Source organism: Scylla paramamosain, chromosome 16 (genome assembly GCF_035594125.1).
Source record: "Scylla paramamosain isolate STU-SP2022 chromosome 16, ASM3559412v1, whole genome shotgun sequence".
Classification (NCBI taxonomy): Eukaryota; Metazoa; Arthropoda; class Malacostraca; order Decapoda; family Portunidae; genus Scylla; species Scylla paramamosain.
The window spans coordinates 12,775,001-12,796,921 of NC_087166.1; the positions used below are offsets into that span (position 1 = coordinate 12,775,001).

Below are 21,921 nucleotides of genomic sequence, written 5' to 3' on the forward strand. Positions count from 1 at the left end.
TAGCTTTAGAGTGCATAGAAAGTGAGGTGGAAGATATACAGCTCCATAACTAATACACAGCACCCTGATGGAACCATAGTAAGGGTGCCTGTACTTACCTGGCGCTTAAAACGTGCAGGTGTATGTGTCAGGTGCGTGTAGGAGAGGTGTAGGGTGAGAGACAGAGGTCGGTTGAGGGCATAAAGGTGTAAGGTAGAGAGGAAGAGTGGAGGGACAATTTAGTATAAAGAACGTGAAGGTTTTGTATGACGGAAGAGGAGTGTGGGTCGGGTGATAAGAGAAGGAGGCATAGAGAGAAAGAGAGGGAGAGAGAGAAAGGAAGGTAAAGGGAGGAATGGAGGGAAGAAAGGAAGGAAGTAGTGGGAGGAAGGTTCAACGAGAGGGAGAAAGAGCTAGTGAGTGGGAAAGATATGAATGGTAGTGCTTACAGTGATAAAGGAATCTCTCTCTCTCTCTCTCTCTCTCTCTCTCTCTCTCTCTCTCTCTCTCTCTCTCTCTCTCTTTCTCTCTACTCTCTTACGGTAAATTTATGCGATTCCTTTCTCTTCCTCTCTTTAGTTTCACCAGTGCTAAATTCTCTCTCTCTCTCTCTCTCTCTCTCTCTCTCTCTCTCTCTCTCTCTCTCTCTCTCTCTCTCTCTCTCTCTCTCCCTAATCACCTCATCACTATAACTTTCCACCAATAGACTTATTTACCTCAACATTCGAGAGAGAGAGAGAGAGAGAGAGAGAGAGAGAGAGAGAGAGAGAGAGAGAGAGAGAGAGAGAGAGAGAGAGAGGGGGTGGGAGGGGGGGCTCTAATATATATCATGGCTGGTGAGATGATGTGTCGCGTCTCCATGGTGCAGGAAAAGGGTGATTTGGTCCTGTTTAACTCATGGGATTGTCGCTCTTAACGGGGTAGCGCTGTCCTGCCCCCTCGCCTTGCCCATGTATCACGTGATATTAGTGTTGAGGCGAAGCTAGGAGAGGCAGGGAGAGGGAGGGAGATGTGAGGGTGACTGGAATTTGACCCTGTTGTGATATTTTTCCGTGCTCTCTCTCTCTCTCTCTCTCTCTCTCTCTCTCTCTCTCTCTCTCTCTCTCTCTCTCTCTCTCTCTCTCTCTCTCTCTCGTCCGTTTTTTTTTTCATCTTAATTTTCATATTTTCTTAACTTTTTATCTAATTTCCGTGTGAAAGTCTTAGTTTTTTCTTTCCTTGTTTATATTTTGAATTATTTACTACCTTCCTTCGTCCCCTCCTACTGTTTTTTTTTTCTTCTTTTTAGTGGTCCTTTTCCCCTCCTCCTCCTCCTCCTCCTTCTCGTTCTTCTTCTCCTCTTTCTTCTCCCTCTTTCTTCTTTTTCTCGCCCCCTTTATCTTCCATCCTTTTTTACAGTCCGTTTGTGCTGCAAAAGTTGGTGTTTTTATTTCTTTTTCTCACTCTATTTTTATTTGACTTCTTACAAATAATACAATTCCCTAGTTGTTGTTGTTTACCTTGTAAAAAAAAAAATAGTAGTTTTGTTTCTCTTTGGTCCTTTTCTTTTCCTTATTTATTTTTTCTGTATATCTGTTCTTTATATCTTCTGGTCTCTGTTCTTTCATATATAAAAAAATATATATATTGATTATAGTGATGTAAACAGTGATGATGGTGACAGTATCTATAGTGACATTGATAGTGATTGTGGTGATAATGATGCTAGTTGTAATGATAACAGCTATGAAAGTGGCTGCAATGATAATGACAATAGTGATGATGATGGTGAGAGAAGCTCGAGACTGATAGTGCCTTTCCATCTTGACAGTAAAGGGAAAGGAAGAGGCAGTGAAGGAAAGAAGGAAGAGGAGGAAAGAGGGAAATTAATTGAGATTGTCCGGAGGGAGTCTTAGATAAAAAGTGAGGGATGGAGGGAAGGAGAGACGGAGGGAGGAGGAAAGGAGGAATCGTGTGGGGGGGGAGGAGGAGGATGGAAAGGAAAAGGAGAGAAGAAAAAAAAGTCTAAGATAAGAAGGAAAGAAAAGGAGACAAGGATGCAGTAATAGGAAGAAAGGAAAGAAGGAGGAGAAGTAGAGAAGGAGAAGAGAAAGAGAAGTAGGAAAATCAGTATGAAGAAGAGGTGATATAAGAGTAAGGAATGGATAGAGAAGATAGAGAAAGAGAGAGAGAAAGATAATATAGAAGAGGAAGAGGAAAGGAAGGCATGAATGATATAACTTAATAGGCTTCTTGCAAAATAATCCTTCTTAAACACGTCAATTAATCCTCTTTATTAATCCTAAACAGAAAAAAAGCCTGTCCAATCACTATTAATCATTTATGTTGTTGCATCGATCTCTTAGCAATATCCTCCCTCAGTCTAATACTCATAAGGCTTATACTAATAATATTACTCATAGATAACTAATTTTTCTCTTATAATATTCCCACTAATGCATTATACTTACTGCAACATGTGTAAGACTCATATTCAAAACACTTACTCATAAATTTTACTTGTGTAGTTTTTTTCTTAGTCTCTTCACTATAATACTCATAACACTCACAGTAACGTGTATAAAACTCATGATAATTGTGCTTATGATAACTTTCCCTAATACGTAACTCATGAATGAATCGCAGCGTGAATCATAATGAACGTTAACTCTTTCTTTCCTCAATCATTTTTCTCATTATCAAGTACAAGTTTTAAGGTCGTATTAGTACTGGTCGCTTAGTAGTTTTGTAAGCTAAAGACACGAAGTTTATCTCCTGTTCCAGTTTTTCTTCTGTCCATGTAAATATTCATGTGCTCAGAATTTTAATAAAGAATGTTAACAAAGATTACCTTAAGAAATATCCATTTTTACAATATATAATTTTACAAACAGCCATCTTCACGTTGTAATTATCTATATGAAAGACAAGAAGGAAGGACCGTAGCAAGTAATATAGTTTAATAGAGTGTTCATTTCCACTCCTTCCTATTAAATCCACTAGTATTATTGCCTCAGTGAATATCGCTTTTACAAACAGCCATCCACACGTTATAATGATCCATATGAGGGACAAGAAGGAAGGACCATAGCAAGTAATACAGTTTAATAGAGAGTTCACTTCCACTCCTTCCTATTAAATCCGCGAGTATTATTACTTTAGTGAATATTGTTTTTACAAACACTCATCTTGCGCTACAAAAGAATTCCCGATGCAATGATCCATACGGGAGAGGAAAATAATGAACAAAATAGTAAACTTCATTATCTTTTCCTGCTTAGTTCATTATCAAGCTTCCATCAACACAATAAGCTTATCGAAATGCGCTTTAGATTGACGGGAAACATTTATTGCATTGCTTTGAGAATAATTAAATGTATTTCTACCCATCCTCTCAAAAAAAAAAAAAAAACGTAATGCATTTAAGTGTTATTAATATATGCAGAAAGGGAAACATATGGCAGGTACTCTATCAAAATTAATGTTTTTCTACCCATCAAAAAAAAAAAAAAAGGCGCAATTTATTAAGTGTTATAATTATATCCGGAAAGGGGAGCACATAACACGTACTGTATGAAATATTACTAATTTGCATATGAAAACTAAAAAATGGGTAAGAAAACAGTAATTATCATAAACTCAATCGAGAAACACTTACACACATCTTCAAATACTCAAATATCAACCTATTTCTTTAATTTCTTCCATTTTAGTCTTAGTTATCATAATATTAACCCGAGATTGTACTGAGGAGTCTAACGCCCTCAGACACTGCCTTGTATTATTCGCTGACGGCGCTTCTAATTGTTGCAGCCTCGTCTTCGCATCCCATTGCACTTCAAGACCCCAAGGCCAGTGGTGCAAGGGTGCGAATTCTCTTATCCAGGAAAGGTGATACGTGCTGTGTGTGTGTGTGTGTGTGTGTGTGTGTGTGTGTGTGTGTGTGTGTGTGTGTATGATGGTAAGAAAGAGAGAGAGAGAGAGAGAGAGAGAGAGAGAGAGAGAGAGAGAGAGAGAGAGAGAGAGAGAGAGAGAGAGAGAGAGAGAGAGCAAACAGACAGGCAAATAGGGAGAGAAAAACAAAAACAAACTAAAAGCACAGACGTAACAATGAATCTCCATTAAAACTCTCTCTCTCTCTCTCTCTCTCTCTCTCTCTCTCTCTCTCTCTCTCTCTCTCTCTCTCTCTCTCTCTCTCTCTCTCTCTCTGCAGTGTGTTTTGTATAGCTAGATAAAAATGATAATTCCGTATTACAATTTTAGATTCCCACTAATCAAACGGGAAGAAAAGAAACAAGAAAAGTAACTTAATAGTTTTTCCCCTCCAGTATTTTTCCCCGAAGCTTTTATTTCAGAGAGCAAGCAGTGAAATGAGTTGTAATTACGATATCTTCTTTACCACCATTCATTTTCATTCTTTCCTCTGCTACGATCGTTCTTCCTTAACATTCAGATCGCAGTGGAAGAAAATTGTTTACACTGACACAGAAAAATAGAGAATACTATGATAAGTTCTTTTTCGTCCTCCGGCTACAGAATGATTTAAGAATGTATGATAAATATAAATGTCTTAAAGGTTATTTGGGATTACGAGAAGAATTGTTCAACAGGCAAATAGTTAAAATGTTGAGGACTGGTGACAAAATATGCAGTTGAAAAAAAAAGTAGATTGGAAATATGGGTGTGGTACAAAAAAAAAATCGTCGTTTTTTTAAAAATTATAAACATTTTTCAACAAACGAGAGAGAGAGAGAGAGAGAGAGAGAGAGAGAGAGAGAGAGAGAGAGAGAGAGAGAGAGAGAGAGAGAGAGAGAGAGAGAGAGAGAGAGAGAGAGAGAATTAATAGACTGATAAACCACTGAAAAAATAAATAAATAAATAAGAACTAATGAAAATGTATCTTGAAACTGACTCAATACTAAGAAATGATACCTACTTTTTTTTCTCCTTTCCGCTCGATGATATAATTAATTTTCGGCGCAAACTTTTCCTTTCAAAGTTAGGAATTTCCAAAGAATTAAGAAGCTGCCAGTCTCAGGGGGGGGAGGGGCGACGACTGCCAACAGCTTCGGGGTGGCGGAAGTGACGTAATGGTGAAGGACAGCCCTCAACTCACTCTAATGGCAGCTAATGACCTCCTGACCTGCTTAGTGTATTAATGGAAGTACAAAGATGAGGTTGTTAATTCTTTCAGTTTTAGTCAGTCTTTTCAAATGTCATAAACTTTTAAAGACTATTGTTTATTTATTTATTTATTTTTTTATTATAATCTCTGAAATGTCTCTGTGGCTAAGTAAAGATGAAATTAACCATATTTTTCTCTCTACATGTATCAAACAATTTATTGCAGTGGTCTCAGTGTTAACAAATGATGACCAAAGCGACGATGTAGTTTTTAATTAGTATATGAGTCAGTTCATCTTTGTCTTTTAATTAAATTTTGTTCATCCTCAGTCTTTTTAATTAGATTTACTTCACTTTTACTTGATTAAGATTTATTTCTCATTTGCTTTACCCCCTGTGAAGTTCATTCTTAATCTTTACTTGAATTTAGGTCACCCTTATTCTTTACTAAAACGTAGTTCCTTTTATCCTTTTATTACTTCACCTGCACTCTTCATAATCTGTAGTTCATCCTTACCTTAGTTTGGTTTATCATTAATTTTCAATTAGAATTTTGTTTACCCTGAATCTTCAATCATATGTTGTTTACTCTTCCTCTTCACTTAAACTTAGTTCATGTTTACCTTTTAGTTACGTTTAATTCATCTATTCAGTTTCCCTCGCATTTGCTCTTTTTTTTTTTTTCATAAAAAAGAGCAAGGTAGTCTTATGTTTGTTCTTCCATTGTTTTCCTTTCTGATGGATGAACGCCTGTTGACTGAAAGACTCTTGACAACTTTGAACGGAAAAGTTTACCGAAGATGAGAAATCCACCGGTATACGATAAGAATGATAGTGGTAATAATGATAATAATACCAAACTCCGATAAAGAAATAGAAAACCCAGATTACATGTCGATTACAAAGAAAAGAATAACAAGTATCAGCAATTTCCGAAATAAAAAAAAATAAAACAAAACTATAGGAAATAAAAGGATAGAAAAAAAAACATGTTGCCACAGCTAGTGTCGTTTCTTTCACAGTTGCGGGAACAAAGTGAAGGAGAAACCCACGAAATTAAATCTTGGAAGTGACAAACAAAAACGAGAGGAACAGAAGAAGAAAGAGAAGGAGGAGGAGGAGGAGGAGGAGGAGGAGGAGGAGGAGGAGGAGAAGGAGGGGAAGAAGAGGAGGATGTACCGGAAAGAAGTGTTGGAAAAAAAAGAAGTGAAGGAGTGAGAGAAAAGAGGGAGGAAGGGGAGAGGAGAAGTGAGAGTGAATGGCGGGTGGGAAGAGAGAACAGGGAATAAAAGGGAGAGGAAAGTGGGAGTGAGAATCGTGAGTGAAACGAATAAAGGAGTAGAAAGGAAAGAAATGGGGGAAGGGAGAAAGAATGGGACACTAATCTCTCTCTCTCTCTCTCTCTCTCTCTCTCTCTCTCTCTCTCTCTCTCTCTCTCTCTCTCTCTCTCTCTCTCTCTCTCTTGCTCGCTCTCGTTTATTTATTTATATTGCATTGTTTTGTGATGTTTTTGCTTGATAACTTTCTTTCCTCTATTTTTCTTATTCCTTTTTATGTCTTTCCTGTTATTCCTAATTCTAATCTTCCCTCTTTTTATGTTTTATCTTTCTATTGGAGTATCTTTGACCCAGTTTCGGTTCCTCTTTACAATTGACAAGGATATTCTTTTTCTTCCCTTCTCATCTTCGTTTTAATTCCTGGCTATAGTTTATAATTCTGTTCTTATTTAGCTGAATCGCTCTTCTTTTCATCCTATCCTATACTTCATCTATGCTTTCGTCGTGCTCTTCCTCATCCTCTTCTTTATCTGAATCGCTGTTCTCTTCATTCTCTCCCATGCTTTATTCCTCGTTGCTGTCATTCTTTTCCTTCTATTTCTTTTTCTTCCTTCTCCTCCTTTTTTTTTCGTTCTCTTTTTGGCATCTTCATCACCGCCAGTCCATAATTTTTCTCGCCCCCTGATTCCTTCTTCCTTGAATTTGCGGGGAAACTAAACGATTTTAGATGAAGAGATAACGACCAGCGGGGTTAAGTACCTATTTCCTACTCCACCACCACCACCACCACCACCACCACCACTACCTCCAGTACCAGCACTACCACTACCACCACCACCATCGTTTCACACTACAACGCCTAACAATTTTGATCAGTGAATTTCTCCCTCCCGTTGCACACCGCTGGGTCTTCTTCATATATTCAGAGATGCAGAGGGAAGTAAAATCCTGCTTTCCATATCCCTTGACGCCGTGTTCCTCAACCACCACCACCACCGCCACCACCACCACCACCAGGCGTTTTCTTGCAGCATACACGGTGTGATATTGCAAAAACTCTGTCGAAAGATTTATATACTATTGAATATTCGAGTTTTTGCACCATTTTTATTGCTGATTTTCTAGTGTTTGATACCTTTAGGTTTAGGTTTCCCACGTTCGTTTTAATTTGTGTATTTTTCAAGTGTTTTTGTGATAAATTTGTATTACCTGGAAAAGACAGAGGGAACAGCGTATGAATTTGCATAGTAAATCACCCAAAACGAGAAATATTAATGCTTTGACATGTTCTGTTGAAGTGAATGTGTTTAAATTAGAGAGATGAATATAGTTGACTTAAGCGAATCGGAAAAGAACTTAATGTGACGAACACAAAATAAACACAACGTTTTCTTAATTTTATTATTCCTCATCCGTGAGGAAATGCTTTCACTTGTTCTGTTCAAGTGAATAAGTGGACATGAAAATAAATGATAAATATAGTTCACGTACGGAAAACAGGAAAAGAACAATAAGGTAAAGGATACAGAACAAAAACAAATCTATCTATTTTTCCAATTTTCCTTATCCACGAGAAACAAAATACACTTAGTACGATTATTTCCCACCTTTTTCTGTTTTCTGCTACATGTTATGAGAGAAACAACGTGACCATTGTTACCTCCGCGATGCCCGGGACACAAACAGCGGGGTAGAGTGGAGGCGGCGTCAACAATACAGTGGAAGGAAGTCACAGAAGTACCGGCAATCAAGTAACGAGGAGAACAGTAGTGGTGCGTCACAGGATGGCCACTGAGGTGCTGCGGAGACACGGGAACATTACATTAGCAGGGAATTTTGCATTGGCATTTCTTATTACTATTATTATATTGCTGGTGTTACTACTGCTACTACTACTACTACAACTACTACTGCTACTACTACTACTACTACCACGACTACTACTACTACTACTACTACTACTACTACTACTACTACTACTACTACTACTACCACGACTACTACTACTACTACTGCTGCTGCTGTTACTACTGCTACGATTACATTTTTCTCCTCCTCCTCCTCCTCCTCCTCCTCCTCCTCTTCTTCCTCTTCCTCTTCCTCCTTTTTTTCTTTTTTTTTTCCTCTTCCTTCTCTTTCTTCTCCTCCAATTCCTCCAATTCCTACACTAGCACATTACATCTTTCTCTCCTTACATTCCAGCCTTCCTTCCTTTTCCGTCCACCACCACGACCTCTTCCTCCTCCTCTTCCTGGTTTTCCTCCTCGCCCTCACACACGCACACACACACAGTGATTAGGTTCCCGAGAAAGCCGTGATCCACGCTGGGTAATCGCCCACTCAGGCTGATAAGGACAAAGATAGCAGAGGCAAGGAGAGAGCAGAGAACCGCACCGTGACTCTCAGACAAGAGAAGCGGGTTGGCCAAGACGAGAGAGGGAAAAAGTGTGTAGGAGACGATGCGAAAAAAGGAAAATGTTACGGTTGGGAAGGAAGGAAGGAATTAAGGAAGAGAAGAGGTGAATTAAGTTGGGGAAGGATGAAAGGGGAATAGGGGATGATTGAAAGGAGGGTGAGTGAGGGATGATGAGAGAGAGGGATAAGAAAGGGGAGAATAATTGGAGGGTGTAAAAAATAAAAGGTTAGGTACGGAAATAAGATGGATAGGGGGAGGAGTCAGTAAGTTTTGCTATTATGTAGGGTTGTAGTAGTAGTGGTAGTAGTAGTAGTAGTGGTAGTAGTAGTAGTAGTAGTAGTAGTAGTAGTAGTAGTGGTAATAGTTGTTGTTGTTAATTATCTACTACTGCTACAACAACAACAACTTCTATTATTACTACTACTACTACTACTACTACTACTACTACAACTACAACTACTACTGCTCCTGCTGCTACCATCACTAAGTTAACAGAACAAATAAAGAAGGAGGAAAAGTTTAGATTGTATACATTAATGCCATTTCCCTGACGCTCCTTCCTTTCCTTTATCCAGGAGACAAATAAACATTGTATTCGGAAGACCTGTATGGTAGTGAAGTAAGAATTGTCTTGTATTTTCCTTATTTTCCCTCCATTTCTATTTTTTCTCAGGTTTAGGATAATAGAAGAAAGGATTGTACGTTGTTGTTGCTCCTGTGTTGGTTTGCGAGTCTTTGTTGGGGGGAGTGGAAAGTTTACAGATTACGGCCGGTTAGTGTCAGGCTGTCAGTCGTTTATCATGTTTGTTTCCCTCCCTCTCTCTTCTGCTGCTGCTGCTGCTCTTCTCACTGGCTGCTGACACACACCTACACACACCTACACACACACACACACACACACACACACACACACACACATACACATACACCATTCTTTCTATCTGTCCATCCTTCCTTCCTTCCTTCCTTCCTTCCTTCCTTCCTTCCTTCCTTCCTTCCTTCTTTCCTTCCTTTCTTCCTTCCTTTCCTTCTTCCTACAAACGTACACACTTTATTCTTTCTAACCATCCATCCATCCTTCCTTCCTTCCTACATCCTCCCAGCCATCTACCTACCCACCTACCGACACACACACACACACACACACACACACACACACACTTCTCCAATAACTGCCGATGGTAGGAGGGAGAATTTTCACACCTGATTCATCTGAGTGAGTATTCCAGTGGCGACACCAACGGGGGACGGGAAAATATTTTTACGATGAACGTGGGAGAGTTTGGGAGGAGAGACAGAGAGTGACGGTACGGATCTAGGGGAGGATAAGAATGTAGGGGAATTTTTGAATAAGAATAAAGGGGATAAAGTGGGAGATATACAGAAATAGTGACAGGATAGTGTTCGTTGGAGAAGAATGATAGTGTTTGAGAAAGACAGGAATGATAGTGGTAGTTTGAAAAGGAGTGTGATAGTGAGGAATACATTGGATTTTCAAAGGGGAATAAAGGGAGAAGGTGAAAAATATATAGAAATAGTGGCAATAGTGAATAGAGGAAAGTAAGAATGTAGATTTTCAAGGGTTAGAAAATGTACGAGAAGGCGAGAGGCATAAGAGTGATGGAAGGATATAGGAGAGGAATAGGATTAGGATAAATGGGTCTTGAAAGGGTAAAGAATAGGGGTGGTATTAAAGGGAGGTTTTTGATGGGTGGAATAGATGGTGGTGATGGTTGATATGGTAGCAATTAAAGGCAGTTTTTGGTGATGGATGAAATTGTGAAATTAATAAAGGTTTTGTGATATAAGTAGCATAATGGAGGTGAATGGCTCTTTTCTGGCGGCGTAGTTATAAATGATGGTGTCGCTTTGAGTTTTAAGTTTCATTTCATTTTGTTCTTTATAGATTTTAAACTTAGATACCATTTTATATGTTTCCATGCCATTCCATCTCCAACGCGCCACCACCACCACCACCACCACCATCACCACTACACCGTTATCCACCCCATCAATTAACTGACAAAAAAAAAAAAAAAACTTCCTTTAATTCAAACCATGCAGAAAAGGTCATACATTCTTGTCCTATCAATCCCTTACCATTTCCTAACTCCCCCTGTGGTAACAAAGACACAACTGACTTTAGCTGGAAGAACACTACAAATACCGCCCTCTGCATTCCTTGCGTGTCCTGAAATATACAAAAATCACAATATTGTCTTATCAATTTCTAACCATTTCTTTAGTCCCTGTGGTAAAAAGACACGAGCTGGCTATGGCTTGAAAGAATACTAAAAAAAGATTATTATAAATACCGCTTCTGCATTCCTTGTGAGTGCTGAAACGACACTAAAAAACACGATCTTGTCTTATCAATCCTTAATCACTTCTTTACGCCCCTGTGATAGCAAAAACACGCGCTAGTTCTGGCTTCAAGGGATACTGAAAGATTAGTGCATATACCTTCCCTGCATTCCTTGTGTGAGCTGAAAGGGAACTCAACAGGAGCGAGAGAGGAGTGGGGACCCGGTGCTCTGTATTTTTGTAGCAGGTATGAGGCTACCCTGCTTTAAGGGAGAAGCGAGGCGCGTATAGATAGATCCTAAAGCAGACGTATTTGATTTGCTTGAGGCCTTAACGCATCTCCTCCTCCTCCTTCTCCTCTTCCTCCTCCTCCTCCTCCTCCTCCTCCTCCTCCTCCTCCTCCTCCTCCTCCTTTTTCCTTTTTCCTTTTTCTTTTACGTTTTATGATGTGATTTAGAGTCCATTTTTTCCCTATAAGGTTTCTCTCTCTCTCTCTCTCTCTCTCTCTCTCTCTCTCTCTCTCTCTCTCTCTCTCTCTCTCTCTCTCTCTCTCTCTCTCTCTCTCTCTCTCTCTCTCTCTCTCTCTCTCTCTCTCGTGCCTGTCTTTCATCTCATTTCTTTTCCTGCTTACACGTGCTCTTGTTCATTTCCATCTCTCCCCTCTCTCGTGTGTGCTCCTCGCTTCCTCTTGTTCCTCGTGCCGCTGTGCCTCCTCGTGCTGCTCGAGTGTGCTCCTCTTTGCTCCTCTTCCTCTTGACGCAATGGGTGAGCTGAGCCAGTATGCACATTTTTTTTAAGCTCTCTTTCTCTCGTTCGTTCTGTGTCTCTCTCTCTCTGTCTCTCTGTCTCTCTCTCTCTCTCTCTCTCTCTCTCTCTCTCTCTCTCTCTCTCTCTCTCTCTCTCTCTCTCTGATTGGCCTAATTCTAGTATTTGTTTTCACATTTCCACACTTTAATTTTAAACCTAAAAACTGCTAAATGTATGCGCATAGTAAATGGAAGATCCGGTATGTATGTATGTATGTATGTATGTATGTGTGTGTGTGTGTGTGTGTGTGTGTGTGTGTGTGTGTGTGTGTGTGTGTGTGTGTGTGTGTGTGTGGCAGTCAGGAGGTCAGACACACATAACTACAAATTAATACACATATACACGTAACATTCTCGGACTTACGTGGTGCTTACCTTTCTACGTTTCCTCACATTTCTGAACATTAATGCAACACGATACTGAAACACAGTAGGCGGAGAGAGAGAGCGAGAGAGAGAGAGAGAGAGAGAGAGAGAGAGAGAGAGAGAGAGAGAGAGAGAGAGAGAGAGAGAGAGAGAGAGAGAGAGTCTTCCTTCAGGTGAGGCCGAGAGGCGTATGAGCAAAGCGCCAAAGAAAGAATAGGTTGAGTTTTATGGCGAGAGAGAGAGAGAGAGAGAGAGAGAGAGAGAGAGAGAGAGAGAGAGAGAGAGAGAGAGAGAGAGAGAGAGAGAGAGAGAGAGAGAGAGAGAGAGAGAGAGAGAGAGAGAGAGAGAGAGACATGAAGGAAAATGTGAAATGTGTTGACCTTTCTACCTTCCCATGTTCAGCATTATCTTCTTATTTCCCTTCGCCTTATTCCACCTCCTGCTTTTCTTCCTTCTCTCTCTCTCTCTCCTCCTACTCCTCTTCCTCCTCCGCCTCCCACGAGTTTGCGGAGACGAGCTGACGTGGGTAGGCAGACGGAGGTAAATGTAAATGTGCGGGCTGACCTTCTCTCTCCCTTTCGCCTCTTTCTCCTTTCCAAGCCATTCGTTCTCATGTTTTCATTTCTCCATCCTTATCCTCCTCCTCGTCCTCCTCCTCTTCTTCCTCCTCCCCCTCGATTTTACGTAGGAGTGTGTGGTTAGGCACAATGCATTTTTATTTTTACAGCTGCCACGCTTCTCTCATAACCCCGGGACCTTTGTGGCGCTCACTGGCTCTCTTGAAACAATTTACCGATAACCTTGTGTTTGTGTCGCTTTCCTCCTACTCGTGGTAATATTTCAGCTTTCGCGTTATCACGATTAGGTTCTGTATTTCTGTGTCTTGTTCCGCAGTGTTTATTTATGGTAATGAGTCAAAATGTGTGTTTCTTTGTGTTTCTTTGTGGTGGTATTTCACTGTGTTATGATGGTTATGCTCTTTATTTATGTGTTTTGTTTATGATGATATTTCAATTGTTGTTAGTGAATTTAGTTTTGCCTTCTTGCAGTCTTGTATGTGGTGTATTACGAGTCATGGTTTATTACAGCGAGCGTTGTTTTGTGTTCTGGTTTTGTTTCTTTATTTATTTAAACTTTTGAGCGTTGTTTTAGTCACGCCTTTTGATTATGAGTTGAAATTTTGTATCACTGCCTTTCATTCTTGGCATTGTTTCAGTCATCGCTTATCATAGTGAGTTCCTTATTGTATTCTTGTGTTTTCGTTTGAGATAGTTATATTATTTACGTCTTGTGTATTTTTGTAAGTTAATACATGTTCTTTTTATTTAACTAAGTCTTTTAAGATTTTAGTCACCATTTCTTAACGTTCAGAATACTGGAAAATCATTTGCATGCATTCGCAGAAAAATGAGAATATGAAGTTAATTTAAGTTTTATTTTTGAAGCTGTAAAATTAATTATGCTTCTGATGCGAAAATGTGTTGAAAACTTGCTTGTGATTGTGGAAAATTTGTCTGTCAGTTAAAAAAGTGTACATAAGACCTTAATTTTGTGTTTTCTAGACACACACAGGAAAAAATGAGAAAGTGAAGTTAATTTAAGTATTATATTTTTTTCTAGACTGCAAAATTATTTAAGCTTCAGATACGAGAATGTGCTGGAAACTTGCTTATGACTGTGAAAATTTCTATATAAGTTAAAAAAGAGAATAGGAGATAATTTCTTGTATGTTCTATGTTACCAAATTCTTCAAGAGACTAGAACAATAATTAAAAAAAAAAAAAAACTTGCATGTAATTATAGAAAAAATAAAATAAAAAATCAGCAAAAAGAGATAAAATTAAACGTATCTGTGTGTGCGTGATGCGATTGTTTGCCGCTTCTCGTTCGGCACGCGCGTAACGTTTGTTCCTCGTAAAGACCAGACTGACCTCACATAACTTGTCTGGCTGTGTACCGAACAATTACCCAGAAGTATACTCGTATGTTGCTTCCTCTTTCATTCTTTTAATAACTTTGCTGTTTTTTTTTTACCTTTGTTTTTTTTTATTTGGTAATATCGTTTTTCGTTTTACTTTTTCACCTTTATTTATTTTATAATCTTTATTTATTTTTCTTACTAACTTTTTTTTTCTTTTTTTCATGTTCCACTTATCTATATGTTTTATTGTTACTTCTCTATTTAAACTCTCCACAAATTTTTTCCTTTTTTTTAATATTCTTTTATTTCCTTTTTCTTCTCTTTTCCTAAATCCGGTACTAACTTTTTTTATTTCTTTACATTATTTTTTCATCTTTTATTTGTTATTTTTTTCTCTTTCTATTTAACTTCCCCCATAAAGCTTTTCCTTTTTGGCAATTCTTTTATTTCCTTTTCTCTTTTTACTCTTCCTATTCCACTTCCTCCACCGCGGGCCTCGGGAACCATCCACTACTCTCACTGCTGCACTCTTACTCTCACTCACTTCTCTCTCTCTCTCTCTCTCTCTCTCTCTCTCTCTCTCTCTCTCTCTCTCTCTCTCTCTCTCTCTCTCTCTCATTTCCATTCCATCTCAAAGTTCATCTTCTTTCATTTTCAAGTGTGCTTCCTTCTTCCCTCTCCTTTGAGTTTCCTCTCTCAAGCATTCCCTCTCACCCACTCTCCCAGTGCTCCTTCTTCCCTTTCTTTTACTTTTCCTCCTTTCTTCCTTCCCTCATTCTCTTCTCCACATTCTCCTCCCTTCTATTCCTCGTTCCTCTCTTCTTTTCTATCATTACATTTATTTGATTCTCTCTTTCCTTGTCGCTCTCTCTTCCTCTCTTCTTTTTTTCCTTTTCCTTCTTGTCTTTCCACTTTCCTTAGCAGTTACTCCTCCAGCCCTCCCTCCTCTCCCTTCCTCCCTCCATTCTCCCTCTCCCTTCTTCTCTTCCTTCCTTCACATTCCCTTGCACAATCTTCCTCCTGGACCTCCCTTTCCTCTCCCACCTTCCTCCTCACTATCTCTCCCATGCACCCATCCAGCCCACCTCTCTGCCTCCCTCCCTCCCGCTCCTCACCGCCCGTGCTTCGCCTAATTATCTGGAACAAGCTACGAATGGTTTGCATGCTGCCGTGTCTTTCCCTGCGCAGTAACTGATGCCAAGCTACATTCAATCCTGCGAAACACGATGTATAATTAAGTCTAGCGGAGTTACGATGGTCGATGTACTGAGAGAGAGAGAGAGAGAGAGAGAGAGAGAGAGAGAGAGAGAGAGAGAGAGAGAGAGAGAGACTGAGAGAGACTGACTGAGAGACTGAGAGAGAATGAATAAATGAACGAAGGAAGGAATAAAGGAATGAATAAATGAACGAGGGAAGAAAGGAAGGAATGAACGAAAGAATGAATGAAGTAAAGATGGAAGGAAGGAAAAAGGGGGAAAAAAAGAGGAATGAAAAGTAGGTTAAAATAACTAAAACTGTAATTGAAAAATACATGAAACGTAGAGAGAGAGAGAGAGAGAGAGAGAGAGAGAGAGAGAGAGAGAGAGAGAGAGAGAGAGAGAGAGAGAGAGAGAGAGAGAGAGCTGTAATAATAACTATAGCGAGGAGACGGAGAGTGAACATAATGAAGCAAGATGAGATTAATGAATGAAGCAGGCGGAGTAATGAAAGGGGAACAAGGACAATGGGGAGAAATAATTGCAATAGTAAAAGAATAGATTGTGAGGTAAAAGGAAACCAGATTATTGCAACGCGCTCACTGGTAACAAACACAAAAATACAGTAGGGCGATAGGGAGATGTAATTGAAGTGTTAAAAAAAAGATAAATTAAAAGGGGAGAAAAAATTTGGACGTATTTATATGAAGAAATGTTGTGGAGGTGGAGATAATAGAATATGAAGAATATATGTAAAGGAGAGGAAAATTTGAAAAGATAAAAATAGCAGAATATATTGATGAAATAGTAAAGGCTAAAATGAAGGAAGTGACAGGAAAATATGTGAAACAGACGAAAGGAAGGAGTTTAAAGGGAAATAATAAATGACATGCGTACTATTAAAAAAAAAAGAGAAAAGAAGTAATAAGTATCATGAAAACAAAAGAAAAAAATAATGGATGAGACAAGGAGGAACTTGAAAGGAAAATAAATTAATAAACGGTAATAAAAAAAAAGAAAAATTACGAAAAAATTAAAATAAAACAACTTAAATACAAGCTGACAAAAAGAAGTAAAGAATAAAAGAATAAAAAGAATAAAATAAAAAATAGCGTATATAACTTAAAAATAAACTTATCACTTCATGACTCTTCACACAAAACCCCAAAAGAAATATCAGCAACAACAACAACAACAACAACAACAACAACAACAACAACAACACAATGATAAGCAATAAAAATAGACTTGTCATTCGCAATTTGAAGGCACGTAATTTTTTTTTCCCACCAATAACTTTCCTTCCCTTTATCTTATCAACAGAGAAGGACTCGAGCGGCTGCCTATCTTATCTCCCGCCTGTCCGCCCCTCACCTGCTGCTTGCCGCCAATTATCACCAGGTAAGACTAATTAGTAATACCTGCGAGAGATATTGTGAACGAGGGGGAAGATATTGTGAAGTAATAGTGAGAGAGGGAAGGAAGAGAGGGAGACGTGTGTGTGTGGGTGGTGAGGCGTTTATGGTGCATGTTGTATGGTAATGGTGAAGGTGATAGGGGAGAATGGGGGTAGTGATGGTGATGGTGGTGGTGAAGAAGGGAAGGAATGGTGTGTGAAGATGGTAAAATATGATGTTTATGATGTATGGTGGATGGTGATAGTGATAGTGATGATGGATGGTGAAACTGAAGGTGATGGTGAAAAAGGGTAAAGAGGGAGGTGTGTGTAGGTGTTAAAGTGAGAGAGAGAGAGAGAGAGAGAGAGAGAGAGAGAGAGAGAGAGAGAGAGAGAGAGAGAGAGAGAGAGAGAGAGAGTCTTTGTCCCCTCACTTCGCGGCAACAAATGCAAAGTTCGTAGAGACAAAAGAACAAACATCCTGCATCTCTCTTTGTCCTTGGAGGCTCCCCCTGGCGGCCTCCTCCTCCTCCTCCTCCTCCTCCTCCTCCTCCTCCTCCTCCTCCTCCTCCTCCTACTACTACTACTACTACTACTACTACTACTACTACTACTACTACTACTACTACTACTATTTTGTGTTTTCCCCTTTTTTTCTATATTATCCTCTTAGATTTCTTTTCTCCTTCCTTATCTTCTCTTTCCTTTTCCTCTCTTTCCCACTTTCTCTCCTCCTCCTCCTCCTCCTCCTCCTCCTCCTCCTCCTCCTCCTCCTCCTCCTCCTTCACAGAGAAGAGGGTCGTTCTGAGTCCGTGTATATAGTCTTTATGCCTTCTTACTGAGCTAACACACACACACACACACACACACACACACACACACACACACACACACACACACACACACACACACACACACACACACACACACACACACACAGAATCATTTCCCTCCTCGACCCGATTAATGATATGGATAGCAACGAGCAAGAGAAGGAGGAAGAGGAGGAAGAGGAGGAGGAGGGAAAGAAGAGAGAAGAGAAGAATATTTTGGTCAAGAAATATTGAATTTATTTGGCAGTTGTGGCAAGGAAAAAGAAATAGAAGGGAAAACGTATAATAAAGCAATGAGAGAGAGAGAGAGAGAGAGAGAGAGAGAGAGAGAGAGAGAGAGAGAGAGAGAGAGAGAGAGAGAGAGAGAGAGAATGAAAGTGCATACGAACTTTTACTTCAATCTCTGCTGGTCCACTCCTCTCTCTCTCTCTCTCTCTCTCTCTCTGAAAACCAGAAGAAAAATATTGTTATAGAAAGTTTACATTAATTAGTAATGTGAATGAAATATGTTAAGAATTAAACATTACTATCTACTTCCCCCTAGTATGAACAGAAAAAAAAATACTTACCTGTTTCCTCTCACTCGCTTTCCCTCCCTCATTCCCTCTAGTTCTCAGGTGCGTCTGGGCTCATTAACAGGTGCGGAGACTGCTAACGCCCCCTTCTGTCCTCCTCCACCTTTTCTTTGCCAGGTGGAGGAGGAGGAAAGGGAGAAGGGAGGGAAGTGTCTCTCCAAACTGTAATAACAATTCAAGATACTGTTTAGGAGAAGCGAAGCGAAGGTTTTAATGGCAGGACGGAGGAGGAGAAGGAGGAGGATGAGGAGGAAGAAGGAGGGAAGAAGGGAGGGAGGAAGGAAGAACAAAAGGAACACAAGGAGGAGGAGGAGGTAAAGAACAGTAAAGAAATTAAAAAGGATAAGATAGAGAGGACATTTGAAATGATGGAGACGTAAAGAGGAAGATTAATAGAGAGAGAGAGAGAGAGAGAGAGAGAGAGAGAGAGAGAGAGAGAGAGAGAGAGAGAGAGAGAGAGAGAGAGAGAGAGAGAGAAAGCAAAAGAAACAGGGAGCAGCAATATTTTAATACAAATAACGCCAGTATTTTTCAGAGGAATAGAAAATAGAGAGAGAATATTGGGAGGAGTGCCAGGAATAAGGGAGGAAGGAATAAATTCAGGCGAACAAAAAGAGAGGAAGACAGAAAGAGAGAGGGAAGGGAGGATAAGAAAGGAAAGAGGAAGAGGAGGAGGAGACCAATGCGGCATCAATACTCTTGTTTTTGGTCAATTCTTGAGCACAATATTTGCATAGCTCTCTCTCTCTCTCTCTCTCTCTCTCTCTCTCTCTCTCTCTCTCTCTCTCTCTCTCTCTCTCTCTCTCTCTCTCACCACCCTCTCATCACTCCCCTGGCAGCCCTCTACAAACAACCACTCTTGCAGTTCGGCAAACGAGTGCTGAACAACTACCGCCACCACCACCACCTCCCCCTCCCCGCCGTGGTGCTGATTACCACAACACCCTCACTCCCATCCGCTCTCGCACAGACACAAGGCACAGGCACAAGAGTACACAAGAGTACTGCCTTCCCGACCATTGTTAACCTGATCAATAAAACAAACGTGTAATACAAATGTAAAAGAAAGAAAAAATTCCATCCAGCCTGACTACCTGTAAGCATTCAGTTATGTAAGAGTGTCATTTTCTTTACCTTCACTCTGTTAACTTGATGTGCTCTTCTTTATTTCATTTTATTTCATTTTAGTTTTTTTTTTTAGTTTATTTTACTTCTAATGTTTTTATTTTATTGTTCATGTTTTTTTTTTCTTAACTCCTTGTTTTCCTTGTAACTTCTCAGCCGGAAGACTGTTCGTCTTAAATAAACCGTTAATTATTATTGTTTATTATTATTATTATTATCATTATTATTATTATCATTATTATTATTATTATTATTATTATTATTATTATTATTACTATTATTATTATTTTTATTATTATTATTATTATTATTATTATTATTATTATTATTATTATTATTATTATTATTATTATTATTATTATTATTATTATATTATTATTGCACACACACACCCACACACACACACACACACACACACACACACACACACACACACACACACACACACACAAACTAAGTAGTAGTAGTAGTAACAGTAGTAGTAGTAGTAGTAATAATAATAGTAGTAGTAGTAAAAGTAGTAGTAGTAGTAGTAGTAGTAGTAGTAGTAGTAGTAGTAGTAGTAGTAGTAGCTTAGTAGTAATAGTAGTAGCCTATTTATATACCAGGCCAACAATTCCCTCTCACAACGGTAGATGTAGAAGTAATACTAGTAGTAGTAGTAGTAGTAGTAGTAGTAGTAATATTGGTAATAGTAGTAGTAGTAGTAGTACAAATAGAAGTAGAAGTAGTAGTAATAGTAGTAGTAGAAGTAGTAGTAATAGTAGTCTATCTGTCATTATATCAGACCGGCAATCCCACACAGAAGGGCCCAGACACACACACACACACACACACACACACACACACACACACACACACACACACACACACACACACACACACACACACACACACACACACACACACACATACAGACACACACCTAATAGTAATAATAATGCTGCTACAACTATTACCACTATTACTACACTCCCTCACACACTTACCTTTCTCATTTCTTCCTCCTCCTACCTGGAAATGCCCGGAAAACCCTTTAAATTGAGAAAAATACTGACGAATAGACACGGAGAGGGAGGAGGGAAGGTCTCGGTCTGGGTCAGGGTCGTGATGTTGGTGATGCGCGCTCAGAACAGGGCTGCAACTTTCATTTTATTTAAGCCTTATTTGAGGCATTTTGGAGGTTAATTATCTATTTTTGTTTTTATTTCTGGCTTTCCTTCAAGTCTGAGTCTAGGAACACACGGAAGTTTGGGTAAATGTTTATGCAGAGACAGGGGGGAGAAGGCAGGGAGGATATGTGTCTAGGCCTCTATATTTACGTAGTGTATTTCATTTTGAAAATCGCGAGAAGAAAGAAGACGCTAAGACTGTAATGCACTACATATTCTGACTTGCCATATACTTTAACTAATACCCAAAAAATAAAAAGATTTTCGAACTCAATAATAATAACGAAATATCCAGTAAACAATCTGTAAATTCTACGAACGGAGCCACAATATAAAAAAAAATAATAATAGTATCGAAAGAAAACACAATCATACTAGATTATATTACATGTTCTGAATACAAGAAAAAAAAAGTCGCTTTTCAGATAAATAAAGAAAACACAAATTCCTCGCCGTATAAAGAAAATATTTCTTTTCAAATCTAACAACAATTGAATTTGAAACAATTTCAATTGAATTTGAAAATATGAATTGCTAGACTAGATTTTATTGAATATTATTACTTTTTTTTTGTCTTTAAGTCTTGAATTAAGTACCAAAACAATCCTAGGCGCGTTGATTAAAAAAAATAAAATTTATAAAGTGAATTATTCGTTATTTTTGAAGCCTAGATTAGATTTTATTATAGTTTTTAACATGTTATACATTTCTTATAATACATTAAATATCAAAACAATGACAACTCCATTAATAAAAAAAAAATTGGGGCTGAAGTGTTTTTTTCTTTTACGCCTCTCTTCCCTTCCTCGTCCTCCTCTTCTCTGTCCCTCCACTTCCTCCACCTCCTCCTCCTCCTTCTCCTCCTCCTCCTCCCTCTATACACTGAGTCTAAAAAACACCTAAAAATCCCTGGAAAACTATGGAAATTACATTAAATATTTCCAAGGAGAGACGGGAATTTGTTACCTTAGCAGCGGTGGGTCGGGCAGGTCGCCAAGGAGACACTGGTATGTGGTGTTGTGGTGGTAAGATGTGGTAGTGATATCAATACACTCCCACCTGCTTCACTACCCTTTGTGTGTGTGTGTGTGTGTGTGTGTGTGTGTGGTGCCTAACAGAGACGAGTCACAAAGCTGCATAATTGGTGTAATCCTCTAACTGCCACCTGGTACACCTTTCCTTAATTATCAATCACTCTGAAACATCTTTACTTGTTCTACAGCTAAATCCAAATTTTAAACTAGATAGAAATTGCAAAATCTATTCTTTTCCACCACTCTCTCTCTCTCTCTCTCTCTCTCTCTCTCTCTCTCTCTCTCTCTCTCTCTCTCTCTCTCTCTCTCTCTCTCTCTCTCTCTCTCTGCCTCGCATATTACTTTGTTTACCGCTAGACTCCTTCCTCCTCCTTATCTCTTTTTTTCTTCTTCTCTCTCCTTTTCTGCTCTTCGTTTT

The 21,921-nt window shown here is 39.1% G+C and overlaps 1 long non-coding RNA gene across 1 annotated transcript in view; it reads left to right on the forward strand.

Annotated features, from left to right (window-relative positions):
* LOC135107810 (uncharacterized) overlaps nucleotides 1-19,497 on the forward strand; it is a 47,313-nt gene extending 27,816 nt beyond the window's left edge. The window contains exons 3-4 of the long non-coding RNA XR_010272006.1: nucleotides 16,692-16,769; nucleotides 19,012-19,497. This is a non-coding gene — a long non-coding RNA (uncharacterized LOC135107810). The remainder of the gene's footprint in view (nucleotides 1-16,691; nucleotides 16,770-19,011) is intronic.
* The last annotated feature ends 2,424 nt before the right edge of the window (nucleotides 19,498-21,921 follow it).